This window comes from Clarias gariepinus, chromosome 4 (assembly GCF_024256425.1).
Source record: "Clarias gariepinus isolate MV-2021 ecotype Netherlands chromosome 4, CGAR_prim_01v2, whole genome shotgun sequence".
Lineage (NCBI taxonomy): Eukaryota > Metazoa > Chordata > Actinopteri > Siluriformes > Clariidae > Clarias > Clarias gariepinus.
Window position 1 is genome coordinate 28,641,948 of NC_071103.1, and position 20,782 is coordinate 28,662,729.

At 36.6% G+C, this 20,782-nt stretch overlaps 1 protein-coding gene across 1 annotated transcript in view; it reads right to left on the reverse strand.

The window, feature by feature from the left end:
* Nucleotides 1-365: 365 nt before the first annotated feature.
* tsnare1 (T-SNARE Domain Containing 1) overlaps nucleotides 366-20,782 on the reverse strand; it is a 194,530-nt gene continuing 174,113 nt past the window's right edge. Inside the window, exon 12 of the mRNA XM_053493954.1 lies at nucleotides 366-1,420. The gene's annotated coding sequence lies outside the window, so the exon portion shown is untranslated. The remainder of the gene's footprint in view (nucleotides 1,421-20,782) is intronic.

A 20,782-nucleotide genomic window follows, 5' to 3' on the forward strand; every position in this document is an offset into this window, starting at 1 on the left:
TGGAAATCAAAGGAGATTAGCAGTTTCTGAAATCCCCAAATCCGGCAACAACAATCATGCCATGGTAAAATTTTCCCCTATTCTGATGTTTGATGTGAATATTAATTGAAGCATTTAACCCACATCTGATTGATTTTATGCATTGCACTGCTACATTTTCATGGGCTGATTGGATAATTTGAATGAATAATAAGGTATTGCTGAAATGAGCATGTGTACAGTTATTAAAAAAGCAGGAGAATGTATGTATGTACTTTACTCATGTGTACGTAGTATCATTTTAAATAACTCAACGTTATTAAATGGGACACTCACATAAGAAAAGGGCTGTATCCGTAGTTCTGTTTCAGTGTTTCTTTTTTATTTTTAACTCCAGTTTCCATTTACCAGAAGAAGCATAATCATAATCTGTACAGAGATCAAGTAATGTCTGTTTCTATCTAAGAATGATAACTTTGGGGTGAATCTAATAGAAACAGAATAGAAAAAAAAAATAAGAGAGAAAAGTGAGATGCTTGTCTTATCTTGATTAGCTATAGGCTAAATAGTTGAGGCAAACACAAACCTTTAACTTCTCAGTCCAACTTCTTTCCTACTATTAGACTTTCTCAACTGGCAGTGCTGAATTTGTTAGCTCTGTGTATATTTTGTGTGACAGAAAGCCTCTGGTAGAGGGAACAGATTAGTGGGGGTTGAAAATAGTTCAGATTTCCATGATGCTGCATAATTATACTAAGCACATAGTAATTGTCAGGCATCATTTAAAAAGAACAGTACAGTAGGAAGAGAATGTACAGTAAAAAGAAGACAGAATAATGAAATTATCTACTCTGTACCTACTATACTCATAATGTGTTTCTGTTGGTCTCAGACTGTGTAAAAGATTTATTTTGTATTTTTTGTATCAACTATAGAATTGATAAACTTTGATATGATTGATATGGTTGCCTTTGGCAGTTTTAGACACAAGACCAATTGTACTGTAAAAACGCACCGATACTGTCTTTCCACTTAGAGTCCCTTATCGGCATCCTTGATTGTATAGGTGATTTCAAGGGTTTGTATAAAACATTTTACACAATTACTTGTTTTAATCAAAATCTTTCAAAATCCTGTTTATTTCAATGACCTGATTAACATAGAATATGTTCTAAAATAAAAATTTGACACAAACAGGATTCAAATCTAATTACTGTAGTTGTTTGACGACCAAGATGACCTGGTTAAGCAAGTGTAATTAAGTGTTGTTTCTGCTTTGTTGGAATTACAAACCCTTGACACTCATGACATACAGTAAAATCTTCCATCCTATTTACACAACACAAATAAAAGAGCAAGCACACAAACAGAAAAGGCGAGAGGAAAACAGGATGGCCTGTTGAAGGCTGAGGAAAGGTCACAGCAGCGCAGCAACTGGAATCTGTAAAAAAGAATCACACCAAAATAGGTGAAAGAAGCATTACTTGATTATAAAGCAATATATAATTAGTAGGCTGTATTTAGAGTCTGCTACTTTTTTCCAAATGTTAATGTCAAAAATGTATGCCTATTCATATAATTTTAATATAAATTGTCTGTGTGCACTATTCATTAAAAAAAATCTGAGATTGGGTTTTTATGCAGTGTCTAAATCACTGCCTTAAAAGTAATTTAGATTTAGGCACTCCCCTCCACGTAAATAAAAAAATAACAATAATAAATGCAGAGAAATGGCTAGAAAATACAGACTGAAGAACAAACATGGTTTGCTGTCAAATGCAATACTCTGTGACATTAAAGCATAAACAGACATGTACATAAAAGAAATTAACAAATAAACAAAAATTAAGTTAAAATAAAATGTATAAATGAGAAAATGCCAAGCATTTAAACTAATCCATTGGCAATATACTGTATTAGAGCACAAATAGGACAGTTTGTAATTATTATAGTAATCACTGTGAATTTGGTTTCATTTAATAATATGAATTCTTTTTTTTATTTATTTATTATAAATTATTTATTTATTATAACACACATGTGCGCGTGTAAAGCAAAAGCAAGTCTTATTACCAAGTCTCTCGCCCCTTACACACACACGCGCGCGCACTGTCTCTGCTCTACACAGAAACACTGCTCTGTTGCGATTCTTTTTAAAGGTAAAGCAGAGGTTAATTTGTTTGTTTTCCTTACTTTACAGCAGTGATTCCATATGCGCTTATGCAAGAGTTATTAGCAATAACTCTTTTAATATTAGCAATGTTATTTTTTTTTCAATAAAACAGTCTTTCTGTGAATGTGTGTGTGTGTGTGTGTGTGTGTGTGAAACTTAAATAAGAAAGGAGGAAGGTTTACTGTGTAATCTGATACCTCCTCTTACTTTAGCTTGACACACACACACACACACACACACAGAGCGCTTGCACACATAAACGGAAACATTTATCTGTCGGGATTTATTTTTACTTTATATTTTGTATACCTTTTTTTATGTATTTATTTTCTTGGGCTGTGGAATAAATAATTTACGTTTCTATTATTTCTTATGGGAAAATTTGTTTTGAAATAAGAGACCGGAACGAATTATGTTCGTAATCCAAGGATTCACTGTATATATATATATATATATATACTATTCTATACTATATATATATATATATATATATATATATATATATATATATATATATATATACACAGTCGGGCTAAAAGTAAGTCAGCCACCAATTGTGCAGGTGTCTGTTATAATGATTACAAATGCCATTAATACAGGTAACGAGTGGAGAACAGAGGGGGCTCTTAAAGAAATAGTTACAGGTCTGTCAGAGCCAGGAACCCTACTTTTTTGCAGGTGATCAAATGCTTATTTTCTACCTGAATTTGCTAATAATTTTTTTTTTATCCTACAATGTGATTTTTTGGATTTTTTTTTCTTTCATTTTGTCTCTCATAGGTGAGGTATACATATGATGAAAATTACAGGCCTCTCTCATTTTTTAAGTGGAAGAACTTGCACAATTGGTGGCTGACTAAATACTTTTGTGTCCCACTATATACTAATTACCATAATTTTTATGTTTTTGCCTCTGTACATTACCACAATTGTTTTGAAATGAAGCAATAAAAAGACTACTGAAACTGAGACTTCCAGCTTTAAGTCAACGGGTTTAACAAAAAAAAAAATGCATTAACCATTTAGGAATTACAGCCATTTTCACAGGCCCAAAAGTATTTAGACAATTGACTGATAAGCATTTTGATGGCCAGTTTGGTGATCTGTTTCTTGTTATTTTATGACAAACTGAAGTGGTGAAAGGTCTGGCATTGATTCCAAGTGTTGTATTAGCATTTAGCAGCTGTTAATGGAACCTCTCCAAATTCCTTCCAAAGAGGTGTCGATGCAAGTGAAGGAGACCATCATTAGGCTAAAAACGTGTCATGCACACTCTAGCCGCGACCGGCACTTTAATTTATGTTTTTCCATGCTCTCTATCCGAGAGTCCTAACAATAACAAGCGTGGTTATTCTGCCTATTTGTGTCACTTTCGCGTTTGGGTTAACCATCCACCGTACAATGGGCTACTGAATGTTAAGGAGTGTTCAAATAGTGCCAATGAAACTGGATCACTGGATGTAACTGCTGATAAAAGTATCAAAAATAATTCTGAAGTGTATTGAGCTATACTTTCTACTCAGATTAAGTCAAATGCTAGAAAAATGACAGTGCTTCTCAGCATAAATGCATAATAGCACAAAAATGTACCACAAAGCAATCCAAGGCAAAGAAATAAACAGCTTTAAATGGCAGTCATTCACCTGACATTAACTTAATTAAGCATGCTTTCCACTTACTGAAGTGAAAACTGAAGTCATAAAGAATTAAAAAACAAGATGCCTGCAATAAAAGTCTAGCAAAGCATCTCAAGAGAGAAAATTTCGCAATTGGTAATGACCACAGTTTCCAGATTTTAGGCAGTCATTCGACAGCAAAGTTTTTGGAACCAAGTATTAAAAAATTATTTTAATATGTTAAATTGTCCAATTACTTATGATTCTGTAAAATGGAGGGACTTATTAAAGCCTACAATTTTTTTAAGCTTAATTGTCACTATAAGTTAAAATGTCACACTTTAATAGCAAATCCATTATGGTGGTGTTCACAGACAATGTACATACATAAATATATACATAAATATAAAAAAATAAATTAATTAACTACTTAATTAGGTTTAATTAAGTTGCAATCATCCAAATACCTATTGACTTAAGTGTATATGAAATAATATAAATATAAATATGATTTATATAATAGTACATTAACACCTCGGATTGCGAAAAACGCGTTTTGCGACTCTTTCGCAAGACAAGGAAAGATTTTTAATAAATTTTGTTTTGGAAAACAAAGAAGTCTTGGTTTACGAGTACCGAGTATCATGTATCACGCATGCGCTTCTTGGTTTGACGCTGAGCGTCACGTGATCACAACTGAGCCAACATTTTTTCTCTCTCTTGTGCTGCTGAATTGTGGGTAATCGTGTCCCCTGCTGGTCTTGGTGCGCGTCTCTTACTGGTAAAATCAAAATCCCTGCACACGTGTACTGTTTACTATACTATTTACACACCATGTGTGTGTGCGTAAAACATACTTTATTTTATTTTTATTATGTGTCTGTATGTGCTTGTGTGTACAACGCGCGTATAAAGCAAAAGCAAGTCTCATTAGAGAGGTTAAAAATCCATTTTCTCTCTCTGCTCAAGGCTCTGCTTCTGTTTTCCTCGTCTGTGTGCACGCGTCATTGGACACCATTACACACACACACACACACACACACACACACACACACACACACACAGACTCCTCCTGCTTTTGCCTTCACATACACAGAAACATGCACACACTCTTTCTCTCTGCTCCACACAGAACAGAAAACAGAACAAACACTGCTCTGTCGATTATTTTTAACGGTAAAGTACAGGTTAATTTGGTTTATTTTTACTTTACAGCAGTGATTCTGTTAGTGTGTCGCTTAGTCAAGTGTCATTAGAGAGATTTCTTGTTTATTTTTTAGATAAAACAGTGTTTCCGTTGTGTGCGTGCGTGTGTGAAAAGAGTGGAGGAAGGGTAATTGTGTAAGACGAGAAGGGGGAGAGGGAGGCTTATGTTAGAATTACAAACACACATACACACATACGCCTGTGGGCACAAACGAAAACACTTGTCAGGATTTCTTTTTATTTTCTTTTTAAAGGTAAAGTTCAGGTTAATTTGTTTTATTTTTTAACTAATATTTTGTGTTAATAATTTTTTTTTATTTATTTTTTGGGGCTGTGGGATGAATAATTTGAGTTTCCATTATTTCTTATAAGAAAATTAGATTTGGTTTACGCGTGTTTTGGAATATGAGCCTGCTTCTGGAATAAATTATGCTTGTAATCCAAGGTTCCACTGTATATACTGTAAATAAGGCATTTGAGCATGACATACTGTGGTTACATCAAACTGTCAAACATGGCACTCGGGCTTAGGTTCAAGGTCAAAATTCCGCATATCTAAGACATGCTTCTGTTCTTGGCAACCTTCAAGCACCAAGTCTGTGTAGTGCTTAAATCTGCAGTTAACTATATTTTATATCTCTATATTCTACAAGTAAAATAAACCTAAGTTTCAGAGAGCATGTGTCATTAAAGTTTTAATTAAATTCCAGGTTAGTGTTCAGTGAGCTCAGAAAAATGATCATGAATTGCCCAGTGTGTGTTATGCAATTTAGTATAGACTAATAAAAAGTGGTACAAAGCAAAATGCTTTTCAGGCACTCTTTGATCAAATATCGATCCTCGTTCTCATGACCACCAATCTGTAAAATGGTGATACGCTGATTATATGACATTGAGTTTCAAATGGGTGGCACGGTGGCTCTGTGGTTAGCACAGTCGTTTTAATTCCAGCCTCAGGTCTTTGTGCATGGAGTTTGCATGTTCTTCCTGTGCTTGGTGGGTTTCTGTCCACAGTCCAAAGACATGCACATTAGGCTAATTTACGGTGGCCCTGAAGTGCAAAACAAATTAACAAAACTGAACACAAAATAACAAAACCCAATACAAAATAACAAATTCAAAACCAAATTAACAAAACGGAAAACCAAATAACTAATATCTGACTGGCCGAGAAGTGCAATACAAATTAACAAAACGGAAAACAAATAAAAAAACAAATAAAACCCAAAACTATTTTTTTTGGAGAGGGGGAGTTTTGTTGTTTTGTTTTCAGATTTGTTAATTTGTTTTCCGTTTTGTTAATTTGTATTGCACTTCTCGACCAGTCAGATACAAACCGGAAAAGGTAGGTATAGTTAGCGAATGAAATGCTTACCGCTGATTGGACGAGACATCTGTCACTCAAGATATACAGGAAGTATGAACTTGTTTCTTTATCTTTGTTCCTTGTGTGTTCTGCTTCACTTTAAACTATGATGGCCGTGAAGTGCAAAAAAATTAACAAAACTGACTTCAGGGCCACCGTAAGTTCGCCATATTTGAAACCACAATAATGTTTGCACATTCATACACACGCGAATCTACCGCTACTACAGTACTTCCTGTATATCTTGAGTGACAGATGTCTCTTCCAATCAACGGTAAGCATTTCATTCGCTAACTATACCTACCTTTTCCGGTTTGTATCAGACTGGCCGAGAAGTGCAATACAAATTAACAAAACGGAAAACAAATTAACAAAACGGAAAACAAATTAACAAATTCAAAACCAAATTAACAAATCCGAAAACAAAATAACAAAACCAAAAAACAAAACAACAAAACTCCCCCCCTCCAAAAAAATAGTTTTGGGTTTTGTTATTTGGTTTTTAATTTGTTTTCCGTTTTGTTAATTTGTATTGCACCTCTAGGCCAGTCAGATATTAGTTATTTTGTTTTCCGTTTTGTTAATTTGGTTTTGAATTTGTTATTTTGTATTGGGTTTTGTTATTTTGTTTTCAGTTTTGTTAATTTGTTTTGCACTTCAGGGCCACCGTACTAATTGGTGTTCCCAAATTGCCCATATAGTGTGTGTGTGTGTGTATGTGTGTGAGTGTGTGCTCTGTGATGTGTGTGCTCTGCGATGGATTGGAACCCTGTCCAGGGTGTACCCCTAAGTCTCCTGGGATAGGCTCTAGGCTCCCCGAGTTTGAGTGAGTGAGTTTCAAATGACTTTTTACAATGTGGTACATGACAAAGCAGACTGTACCTTTCCCCTATGCTCAGTTTCTCTTACTTCTTTCCTGTCCATCTTTACTTTTTTGCTTCACTGCCCGCAACATTACTTTACTTTTACATCACACATCTATTACCTGCCTTTCATTCCCTGTAGACACCAAAACACTTCACTCGCTTACTTGCTACACCTTGCATCTGCTTCACTGGGGGAAAGAATGAGAGAGGGAAGCGGGTGGGGGGGATGAGCAAGTGGACCGGCAGCATTTTTTGAAAGAGTGATGACCACTATGCTTTTCATGCTATTGTCACTACATCCCCAGGCCATGGCTTAACAACCCCCTTGAAACACACACACACACACACACACACACACACACACACACACACACACACACACACACACAAACAAATCATGGTCACACAACTGCAGGGGCTAAATATAAAGAGGCACAGGGAAGTGGTTAAGTGTGAGTGGTTGGTGAGAAATAAGAAGTGATAGTCCAGTGCACTTTGGTTAAACAGACTCTCCTTTTTGCTTTAGTCAAGTACATTTTTCTTTTTAAGATCAAACATACAAAAAAAAAAAAAAAACAGAATATGCACAAAATTATTTAATATGCCATTATCTATGATGGGATCGTGTTAGGGATTTAGCTTAGCACATAGTTCTGATTTCTAACATTTTACCTTCTGTAAAAAATAGTGACCTACATGTTTTTTTCTCATCTGGAGCAAAGCACATCCCTATGCTAAATTCTTAAAACAATTGCTGTGACCTACATTATGGGATACCTGGAATGAATTTGGTTTTTTATTCTAAAAGCCCAAACTTGCAAAATAGTTCACTATATAATAAGGCTTTATACTGTAGGTCATTGGGTGCACAGGCCTTTAAAGTTAAAAAAGTAATATTAATATGGATTAAGGGATTGGAACACAAACTAAAAGCGACATGGTGATGTAGTAGTTACCACCGTCACCTTGCACCTCCAGGGTCTGGGTTCAATCCTGGCCAGACTTGATTCCTGTCTCTGTGTGCATGGAGTTTGCATGTTTTCCGCATACTTGGTGAATTTTCTCCCACAGATCCTTTTTTTTTTTTTACAAAATTATTTTCAGAGGATTAAAAGGACGAACTAATATCTCACTCACTCACTTACTTACTCATCTTCTATATCGCTTTATATTTTGAGACTAATAATAAACATTAGAATTATTTTTAATACTCAAATCAAAAAACTTTACTCTCGAGTGTTGTCTGAAGTCTGGAATGCCTTTGGTGAGTGGTAAACAACGAGTTTACTCTCTTGAAATGCTTTGCCAGGGCTTTATTGTAGCCCCCTTTATTTCCTCCAGCTTTGCCTGATTTGGCCCTGTAAAACCATTGCTTTTCTCTGCCTAAAGAAACTTTATTTCAGGTAATTCTGGGCCATTTAACATTTGACTTAATCTGAACATAAAGTTTTGTTCTATAACTTTTAGAATTTATTCTGCTACTTCTATCACCAGTAATGTATTCAAAAAACACCAATGACACTGATCTATTAAAAGCCATACATACTTTTGCTGTAACACCACCATTTTTGATGATGTGGTATGCTTTAAAACATGAACCCATTTTACTGGTATTTTTTAATTTCAAGTCCTATCTGTCCTATCTGACTCTTATGCGTTACCTGTGGGTCCCATCTTGAGTCAAAGTGTCTATTTATGGTATCTCTGAATTTTAGATTTAAGCAAAGATGCACCTACATCTTCCAGGGGGGTTTGTTGTCTTTCATGGCATGATGTTGTGAAAGAGGATTTCTTTACCATAAAAAAAAAAATTCACCAAGTTTCATAAAATTGCCAAGTGCACAACTGCCAATCAAACTGCTTATCAGTCAGTTGCCCAATTACTTCGAAGTTTATAAAAACTTCATGGGCTTTGGAAAAATGCTTATGATTTTTAAACTGTTAATGCAATATATTTGTTTAAACCCCTTTGAAGTCTACACTTCAATAACATTTTGTTTGCTTAATTTCAAATTTACTTTGATGGTTGTAACGGGTTTAACGCACATGTGGAAAGAAGGAAAAAGGGGAAGGCACATAGTCCATGACTATGGACATGCGGGTCTGGAGGCATTGCCTGGCTAGCATGTTGGCACAAGGTCGGTGAGCGATGCCTCCTGCACGCTGCCTCAAACTGCTCCTCTTACTGCCTCCCAGCTTTCATTGGATGCGGCCACAGACAGAAGTCCACCATGGTGTCTGGGGCTGGTCGGTTTTCCCATGGAGGAAGCTCGAGATCCATTAAAGATGGTTATTTACCAGCCATTCGGCCAGACAACTGTTTTGTTCATCTACTTGATTGGTATTAAATAAAACCATGGACCTAACACCTATATATTCATCTGTCCACCTTTATCACAGATGCCTCGCTGAAAACATGGAAACAACAGATTTCAGTGAATTCTGCCAAGCTATTTCTGCTAAATACATGGGAGTGGACAGAAACTGCAGCTCTCTACCATACATGCTATTCTTGCCAACCAGTTACAAGAAATGATAAGCCCTAGTAACATCATGGCGGTATTAAATTTATGTGGATGGGTCTTCATTGATGATTAGTTACTATTTTCTGAACCAAATTATTGTTAAAATATAAATTAGTACCTCTAGCATCATTAGCACTGAAACAAAAAAACATGATATTTAAAGTCAATAAGTCATTGTGTCATAAGAACTGGGCAATGTTTCCTTAGTTTAAGTATTAATGATATCCTTATAAGGCAAAAAAACAAAAAAATGGCATCTTGATGCAGCATATCCAGCACATGAAACGGGTGAACTCGCTGCCTCAAAGGTTTAGAACCTCATGCAAACCTTTTTGACCAGGAAAATGTGAAGTCTCAAATATCATTTGTATTATTCTTTATAAGTCTAGGAGGAAAGTATTATCATAGATCCTGACAATGTCCAAGCAGTATCAGAACTGCCTACTCCTCAAAGTAGCCAACCAAAAAATGGAAAAATCTTTAAACTTCTACTCATGTTTCATTTGCATCTTCAGTACTATTTCAAGCTTCTCGCATGATAGCCCAGGGGGCAATCAAAAAAACTATGGTGAAATCTTTAAGCTAATTACATTTTCACCATCCTGAAACAAGTCTTTACCACAGCCTTGATTATAAAGCACACAAATCATTCTTCTCATTCAATTCCACAATATTATATTGTCCTGGTTCCAAAAATATCAAAACTGATTCCCTACAATGTAAAAAGCAAGTCCCAAACCCATAACAGGACAAGTAACAACGTTACTTAACCAAAGTCGTGTTTTCTTAATTGCCAAAATGCTTAGGCATTCAAACATCACCCTGCTCCTGTCCAACAACCTTCACATGAGAGCTGCCACTACTAATGTAACAGCAGGCCACATGTGACTGAAAGTAGTTCCAAATCACCCACACCTGACCCACCAATAAGTGTTTTTCCATTTCCATATGGCTGGTTTTAAAACGTGAAGTCATTTGTGTATTGTGGATATGTCATTATTATACCTGTTCTCTACACTTATAGGACTTCTGTATCACAGTGTTTTATGAACACACAATTCAAAGAGTGCCTTCATTGTTTGACACAGATATAACACTTACAGCAGCTGGTGCATAATATTCTTTATGGAAATGGCATCACTGCTCTCACCACATAATTGTTATTGCCACTTTCTGTGGTTTGCAATATTGTTTCAAAAGCTGCAAAATAACTGTGACAATATGTCTCATAAGCATTTCTAAGATACAAACTGAAAAAAAAAAATTCAACTGATATTCTGCCAGAAAAAAAGAGAAAGTGAGTGAGTGTAAACATGAAAAAAGACAGAAAAACAGTTACATTATGTGCACAGATGAATGTCTATAGGGTGTTTGCTCATGGAAACAAATCTGTCCATCAGCTTTGATGTAAGCATAACCACAATGTGTTAATGTTGGCTGAGAATAAGAATTGAGTGGGAGTAGAGATAGAAAAAGTGTGGAGAGGAAAATAGCAAGAGGAAGACAAAAAAAAGGAAAAGAGTCATTATAAAAGCCAGGAGGAGGAGCTACAGGTAGCAGGTAATAGGGAAAAAACAGCTTTAAACCAGTGGTGAATAGAGGGCTCCATCAAATTAGACTGCTTTTCAAGCCAGGATCCAGACACTGCTGACAATATGCACCAATATGCATCAAAGCTACCACAGGGTGGATCTCCAGCATTCAGTAGCTTCCAGCCAACCAAAAGTTCACCCACCCGCAATAAGCCTTACAGGAAGAAAGGAGGAGCTAAAGGACATCACCAAATCTCCAGAATGCACAGGGAGGATGAAAAAAATCAACACCTAAAAACATATGTTAACAGGTGGAAAAAGTAGAAAGTCTAGCTTCAATCATAAATAACTAATTAAAAATTATATCATGGAAGGATGAGCACTGGATAATAAGAAACAATACAATTTACACATCAGATAGCATTTAACTTCAGGCCTCAGCAAATGGATTGCTTTTCTGAAGCCAAATTAAAACATGATTTAAAAGTCAAATGGTTTTCAGGGCAAATCAATGTAGCCTAATACAGGGCCCCCCTGTAGTCTGTGGTGGTGATCTGTTTGTTTTTTTAAGCTCTTAAAAGGTCCTTTCTCCTTTTAATACACATAGTCAAGCTGTGTATGATGCCGTGCACCCTGAAAGCCATCAGCCCAGCTTTTTCCATCAGAGTATGAGCAGTTCAGAGTGCTGAACATGCTTCTACTGTACCAGCTTAAACCTTCATCTGAAGTTGTGGGGAGCCAAGCACAACCAATCAGCTTTATTTCTTAAGGCTTCCTAAAGATGACGGCAGCAAAAAAAAAAAACAAGAAGAGGATGTCTGACTATACTCTACTGGAAGAAAACATTTTGTATTTAAAATATTGCTTCGTAAGCCATTGGATTTTATGCCAGTTTAGGACTGGGACTTCCAAAAATCCCATAAAAACACAGAGACAGAAAGAGAGAGAGAGAGAGAGAGAGAGAGAGAGAGAGAGAATATATATATATATATATATACACACACATACAGTGGTGTGAAAAACTATTTGCCCCCTTCTTGATTTCTTATTCTTTTGCATGTTTGTCACACTTAAATGTTTCTGATCATCAAACACATTTAACTATTAGTCAAAGATAACACAAGTAAACACAAAATGCATTTTTTAAATGATGGTTTTTATTATTTAGGGAGAAAAAAAATCCAAACTTACATGGCCCTGTGTGAAAAAGTAATTGCCCCCTGAACCTAATAACTGGTTGGGCCACCCTTAGCAGCAATAACTGCAATCAAGCATTTGCGATAACTTGCAACGAGTCTTTTACAGCGCTCTGGAGGAATTTTGGCCCACTCATCTTTGCAGAATTGTTGTAATTCAGCTTTATTTGAGGGTTTTCTAGCATGAACTGCCTTTTTAAGGTCATGCCACAACATCTCAATAGGATTCAGGTCAGGACTTTGACTAGGCCACTCCAAAGTCTTCATTTTGTTTTTCTTCAGCAATTCAGAGGTAGATTTGCTAGTGTGTTTTGGGTCATTGTCCTGCTGCAGCACCCAGGATCGCTTCAGCTTGAGTTGACGAACAGATGGCGGACATTCTCCTTTAGGATTTTTTGGTAGACAGTAGAATTCATGGTTCCATCTATCACAGCAAGCCTTTCAGGTCCTGAAGCAGCAAAACAACCCCAGACCATCACACTACCACCACCATATTTTACTGTTGGTATATTGTTCTTTTTCTGAAATGCTGTGTTACTTTTACGGCAGATGTAACGGGACACGCACCTTCCAAAAAGTTCAACTTTTGTCTCGTCGGTCCACAAGGTATTTTCCCAAAAGTCTTGGCAATCATTGAGATGTTTTTTAGCAAAATTGAGACGAGCCTTAATGTTCTTTTTGCTTAAAAGTGGTTTGCGCCTTGGAAATCTGCCATGCAGGCTGTTTTTGCCCAGTCTCTTTCTTTTGGTGGAGTCGTGAACACTGACCTTAATTGAGGCAAGTGAGGCCTGCAGTTCTTTAGATGTTGTCCTGGGGTCTTTTGTGGCCTCTCGGATGAGGTGTCTCTGCAATCTGGGGGTAATTTTGGTCGGCCGGCCACTCCTGGGAAGCTTCACCACTGTTCCATATTTTTGCCATTTGTGGATAATGGCTTTCACTGTGGTTCGCTGGAGTCCCAAAGCTTTAGAAATGGCTTTATAACCTTTACCAGACTGATAGATCTCAATTACTTTTGTTCTCATTTGTTCCTGAATTTCTTTGGATCTTGGCATGATGTCTAGCTTTTGAGGTGCTTTTGGTCTACTTCTCTGTGTCAGGTAGCTACTATTTAAGTGATTTCTTGATTGAAACAGGTGTGGCAGTAATCAGGCCTGGGGGTGACTACAGAAATTGAACTCAGGTGTGATAAACCACAGTTAAGTTATTTTTTAACAAGGGGGGCAATTACTTTTTCACACAGGGCCATGTAGATTTGGAATTTTTTTCTCCCTTAATAACGTAACCTTCATTTAAAAACTGCATTTTGTGTTCAATTATGTTATCTTTGACTAATAGTTAACGGTTTTTAATGAGCAGAAACATTTAAGTGTGACAAACATGAAAAAGAAGAGGGCAAATAGTTTTTCACACCACTGTATATATATATATATATATATATATATATATATATACAGTATATATATATATATATATATATATATACACAGTGTATATATGTGTATATATATATATATATATACACACACACACATAAACATAAAACTGCATTTTGCTTTAGAATCGACACCTGACCTTCACATCCGTAAGCCATGCTTCCACTGTCTCGTGGGAAAACCCAAGAGGCCTGTCCAGACCTTTGACATCAACCTGTGTTGGGATAAATTGGAATGGTGACTGCATGCCATGCCTCCTCACCCAACATCAGTGGCTGACTTTGTCAATACTTGTGCCACACAGCCACAAACCTAGTGGGCAGCCTTTACAGAAAAATGGGGCCTATTATGTAAGAAATGTAGGACTATGTTTTGAATGAAATGTTGCAGAATCACACATGGGTTTGATCGGATATCTGACCTGATACTTTTGTTTATTTATATGAGATTGTCATCTCTCATCATGTTAAATATGTGCAGGCAACCCTTTTTAAGTGACATTGCTACCCAATCATCACAGGACATATAAAAAAGACTGACTAAGTAAGGGACAAAAGCAGAATTTGTGCTGACAGTCAACCATTTTTTTTGAAACACATTTAAAAAAAAATGAAGCAATAATCCTACTGACCCTGCAACTGCAGTCAGAAGTAAACTCAAACTTCTCTCACTCAGAAAAAAGAGTGACTAATGTCTTGAATTAACTTTGTTGTTTATTTCTGCCTGGGAGCAATGAAATAACCCTATTAAATCAAGTAGTCACCCTGCCATTAATCTCAAAGCAGCAAACTAGTTCCACAAAGCTAATGTGGTTTGGAATTTGCATGAGGTGAGTTTACCCACAAAGCGTTGTCTAAAAAGATTTGGGCAGACAAAGAGCTTCTTGTCACACTTGGTTGTTAAGGAGTGGATTATCCATTTAAGGTCTAAAGTAAGCGCTTAACTATACGACTGGAAACACAGTTTTATGTTGATCCTAGAAGTAGGTGGTTGAAAGTCCTGTAAGTAAAAAGAAAAAAAAATAGTAATAATTTTATAAGAATCACAAAATCTATCAATTGTACTCAGTATTTAGGGTTGATTCCAAACATACTGTAACAATGTGCCAAACACACATACACATGAAAAAGCCACAGCATGCTACATGTGTGGCGCACCACAATGCTTCAAACAAAAGTTGTTATTTGGATTGAAATAAGCAAATACTTGTAAACGATTATTTGCATAATTATGGCAGTGATTAATATCTTTCAGTTGGTGACAATTGTTTTAACGATAACTGACACAGTGTGTAGCTCTTCCTTTCTTAAACATTCATGCTGAACATTGTATGCTATGGTTAAGAAAAATATGTTACTGTAATTCAGAAGAATTAAATTTTTGGATTGCCACAAAAACAAACAAAAAAAAACGATTATGGAGGTGAAATTATTTGAATTGGAATTGTTAAGCCTATGATCGAAACTTGGAGGTATAATAGTGAATTATCAACTTTGAATTTGAATGACTGAATCAGTGAATGACTGAAGAGCACTTAAATGCTTGAACACCTAATATTGCATCCTAAAAAATGACTGTAGAAATCAGAGCTTGTTTAATAGTGACGTAAAAGCATTTCCAAGTTCAAAATGTGATAAAATCTCACAGACTTTGCACTAAACAGCTGTTTGCCATAAGAAAACCACTTGTTAGTGAGGCTAATCAGAAAAAGGGTTTGCTAAAAGAAGCATACAGATTGGACTTTGTAGCAATGGAAAAAAGGTCACATGATTTAATAAGTCCAGACTGACAATATTCCATCCAGTGATGTGTGCATAAAGGTCAGAAGGGAAGTGCATGAAGCAATGTACCGATCATGTTAGTGCCCACTGTACAAGCTTCTGGAAGCAATGTTATGATCTATAGTTGCTTCAGTTGACCAGGTCTAGGTCATGGTCAGGTGATGACTCAAAAGATCTTATGGAGTAGTTCAAGTCTCAAGTTTAATCATTAATACAAATTGTTGAGAATTATTGCAACTGGATAAAAATAAATGTGACTTTTCCTGAATTCGGCGAAACAATGTTATGACGACTAGCTGCTGTAATTAAAGCTCGAGAAAGCTCAATAAAATGTTTGAGAGTGGGCCTTTTTATTTTTGGACAGAGTACATTTTAATAATTCCAATAAAGCTCATTTTTTAAAGCAAATGTTGCAACATAAAATATATGACCAGGGTTTGTTCATTAACAGACGTTGGTCCAGATGCAGATGCAGTATATTATTTCATCAGACTGATCCAAGTACTTAAAATGTATCAAAATCAATAATTAAAAAACTGACCATAACATTTTCATATAATTAGTTTGTGTCTCGGTTATTTAGCTGACCATATCTCATTAGACCAGAATACTCAGATAGACATCAGACTTAGACATCAGACAAAGTACTTAAAGATGAATAGATACTAAAGATACAGTACAGTACAGTACATACTGTAGGGAGACACATTCATTTGCTACTTTGAGTTCAAGACAAATGGTTCAGGAGCTAGTCAAAAAGAAGCAACAGGAAGTACCACTATGAAACAGAGCGTGACGACATCAAACTCATATTTTTTTGTTGCTTATAGTTGGCAAGCAAGCAACTTAACTGGACCTTTACCGTTGCATGTTCCGGCTGTGTGGGAATTATTTTCCTTAAGGTTCTCCAGTCTCCATAGAAAGCATAGAAATTTGTCTACTCTAGGTGTGAATGTAGAAACTCTGTACATCACATCCTTAAGAGTCACCAGCTACATCAGATTATTTTATGGACCAATGTATTTTAAGTACAAATAATGGAGTTTCTTTGGGCTCTTAAAGACTCTTTTTATTCCCTTTCCTGGATTTTCATCCTCTCGCCCTTGCAATGTCTCTTAAGGAAGACAGCTCAGTGTTGGCAACTAGGTTTATAAAGTCATTTAAATAAGCCTCTTTATTTAAGATCCTGACTGTTCTATTTTACCAAAAGTAAACCAGTTTTTTCAGCTGAATATAAAAATGTTGCTTAAGCATTAATTCTTAAATATTTATCAAGATGTTTGAAATAGAGCTTTGTCTCTTTGAAATATAGTCAAGGAAAATCTAAAAATCAAATCAACAAAAAGTATAGCAGACACATTTTAAAACTTTGAGTCAAAATCCAAAGTTTGCTACATACATTGTACTTTCAAAGACATACAGTACCTTTAACAAATGATGTTCTAGCCAACCAGTCTCTAATAATTTAGTGGTCTAGTGGTTAGGATTCTGCTCTCTTACTGTCTCTGTACATGATAGATTCCTGGTCAGGGGAGGTAGTGTGTCAGTGCTTAAGTATTGGGCTACTGACTGGAGAGTTGTGTTTAACTCTCAAAACTACCAAACTGTTAAAGTTTGATCACTGAGTAAGACCCTTAATGGCTTAACTGGATCCTGTCTCTATTGTAGGTCACTTTGAACAAAAGTGTCAACCAAGCGAAGTATTTAAAAAAAATCTAATTGAGACTTGGCGGCATGGTGGCTTAGTTGTTAGCAATATCACTTTGCACTTCCAGAATCTGGGTTCGATGCCCGCCACTTTGTGCATTGAATTTGCATGTTTTCTTTGTGCTTGGTGGGTTTCGTCCTGGTACTCCGGTGGTGTCCTCCTACAGTCCAGAGAGATGCAGATTACTTTAGCATAATTGGCATTTCAAAATTGCCCTTTGTGTACAGTATGTGTGTGCCCTGCAATGTATTGGCACCCTGTCCATGGTGTACCCCACCTCTTTTCCTAAGTCTCCTGGGATATGCTCCAGGACAAACCACTCAAATAAAATATTTAAATAACAGATTAGGTACATAAAGTGAAAAGAAAAGTGAAGAAAATGTAAAGTATAATGCCTGCCAAAGAGAACCAGTGATCAGCTGCTGCTTTGCGCCTTGTGTGTGAAGCTGTGAGTGCATGCTGTCTGTGTCATTAGTCAAATATTGCTTTAAAAACAGCACAAAACTGTCAAAAACAAGCTTATTCTCTCACCCTCTAGAAGTAGGAGGTGAAAAATTGCAACTTGTATATATTCAGGTGTTCTTTCCAAGCTGTTCAAATATTAAGTTTGTAATGCATTGGCCAAGCCCACTGCTCAAGTGTATTCCAGACCCAGCAGTGTGCTATATTTGTCTTGCATATGATGTTGCATAAATGCTCATGTATTAGAGAAAATAAATCTGTAAAATGGTCAAAGCAGGCATACTGTACTATATGAACCCTTAAAACCAATGTACTGGCTTGTGGTTTTAGTTCTGCAAAACTTGTCAGCTTCTGCATCACTGTAAATAAATAGGATATGGTAGCTACACGTGTTAGGCAGCAACCTGAAAGTTAAGGAACAAAGCAAGTTACTGCCTATATCCATTTTTTTATGTTGCATCTGTCATTAAATAAAAAAATAATAATAATAAAAAAAATAAATAAATAAATAAATAAATAAATAAATAAATTTTAGATTAAACAAACCACCACTTGACTCTATGCAGAAGCTCCAGTAAAATCCATCTAATACCATCTTGCTGATGCAGTGTGCAGCTTTTCTGCTAGTGCGCACTGAGAGGATAAAAGCAGAGGATGAGAAAAAGAGTTGAAAGGATCCTGAGGGCTGCTGGAGGTAAACACTAGCTGACAGGGTGGCTTTAACCCTGTATCCTGCTGAAGCGTGCCCCTTTGGCACAGCAGCTTCTGTCTGATGTCTTTTCACTCGGAGACTGCGTCTGACTCCACAGTATGAATGCAGCCCACACGGCAGGCTCAGATTGAGGCACGGTAGATGGTGTAGACACATGCTGGCCCACTAATCCCACACTCAGCAGTCAGCCACAAACTGGAAAAGGGTCAAACTGAAACTTGGCCTGGTGATGCAGACCTGTACTGGGTAGACTCAGGGAAGAATATTGGCCATGTGCCCATCTGCTCAGAGGCATCTGTCCTTGCGGGCTGGGAGAATGTGTGTGTATGTGTACACTCTAATTTGAGACAGCTGGACAAAAATACAGAAATAAAATCTGTATAATAATACTGATGGATGTTATTGCTGTCATGTCCACTCCCATTCAATCGATTGACTGGACTTTTTGTTTTGCTCTCTGCAGGCTCACACCTCTAGCTAATCTGCAAAAGGCTACTTATTATAGGCCTAATCTGATACTGCTCAGAAAAATACAACTTCAACTTATTTCACTCTGCATACATCTCAATCTAATTTCAGCCTAGAATAAAACCATCTTTGTCAGCAATAAAATACTGTCTAGTCTGTAAGAGTGTCTGTGTGAAATAGATATGAGCTCAATAAAAATTCCAGTGCTTGCTGACACCTTGGCTGGAGTGTGTGTGTGTGTGTGTGTGTGTGTGTGTGGTTCTTTAGACATTAAATGGACTCTCAGAGTCTTTAGTCTGCTTATTACTCGTAGGTCCCTGACAGCTCTGTATATATAAAAGTGTACAACTTTACACCGCATATTATTTGCTAAGGTCACTTAATTCTGGATCCAGAAATGTCTTGCTTTGTGGGACAGTCCTATCTAGGTCATAGAGGTTGTGAAAGATTTTAGAACATCGAAACAGTCCAATAGAGACGTTCAAAGCAGTCTGTATTGCATTGTGGTCACTGAAATAGAAATGAAAAGAGCAATAGCCAATTGTCCCGCTATTAAGGGTTCATTTTTAGCACCCGAGTGACTCAGCAAGCCATCGCCTGTCCCTCATTGGCGCAGTTTTAATGGATCTGCACACTACTGTTAATGCATGGCACTGACATGCATATTGAAGAATCTCTTTTCCCAAATGACTCTGTAAACAAGATGTGAGGGCAGCACTGGTAACATAATTTGCAGGAATAAGTGTCAGGCTGCAGTTATTGCGTTATTTAGTGCGCCATAAAGCGCCAGGCTATTGATTTGAGAGGCGAAGCGGCTCCACAGTTATTTCTGTCATTGCCACTCTCATTAAACTGATATATTAGGCTCTGTGTTTTCCCCTCTGCCTTTCTGTGCCTCTGAACAGACCCTCGTTCTTATGCTTTATTTTTTCCCATCCTTTCTTTGGTGTTCTTATCTCTTTCAGGACATTCCACAAACATGTTGTAGATTACTTGCTATTATTGTTATATGTTATTCTATCGTTCGGATATTCATATGATTTATGGCTTAAATTTATTTCCGCCTCAGTCCTCAAACAAGCAACCCAAAAAAGAGAGATGAGACTGCAGCTCCTAACCAAAAGCAAACTACAGGTTAAACAGCCAAGAAAGAGAACACATGACAAAAGTAAAATAAACAATAAAGCAGGCTAATGACAGAACAGAGAGCATTGTGTTTACATAGACTCAGAGCTGTTAATTCTTTATAAATCCATACTGCTTTTGGAGCTGATTCCCTGTACACAGCAGGTTGGCTAGCTCTGCCATTCTTACAGCAGAGCCTGTGATGGCAGCGTACCAGACATTATTGCTCAGGCTGCCACACTGCCTGCATTCATTCCCCACACACTACACGGTGCCTACAATGAAATCCCATTTTCACTACAAATATGATCCTTGTAAGCAAGTAATAAATGATATCTGACAGTCTTGGGGATATAACCCAATGTACATACTGAGATGAGAACAACCAATGAGCAGGTTAATATTAAAAAAAACAAACTAAACTGCACGGTTAATAATTAACCACGAATCGCATTAAGACCTTTATATGGCAAGAAATTAATTAACACATTAATTTAGGATTTTAAACATACAATTATATATGTATTCAGAAATAAATGTCTTCAACAAAATAGGCTTTTTCTTAAACAAAGCAATCGGTGAGTGAAAACAGGAAAGATAAACTGTGAACTGGCCTAAAGTATTCAGAGTAATA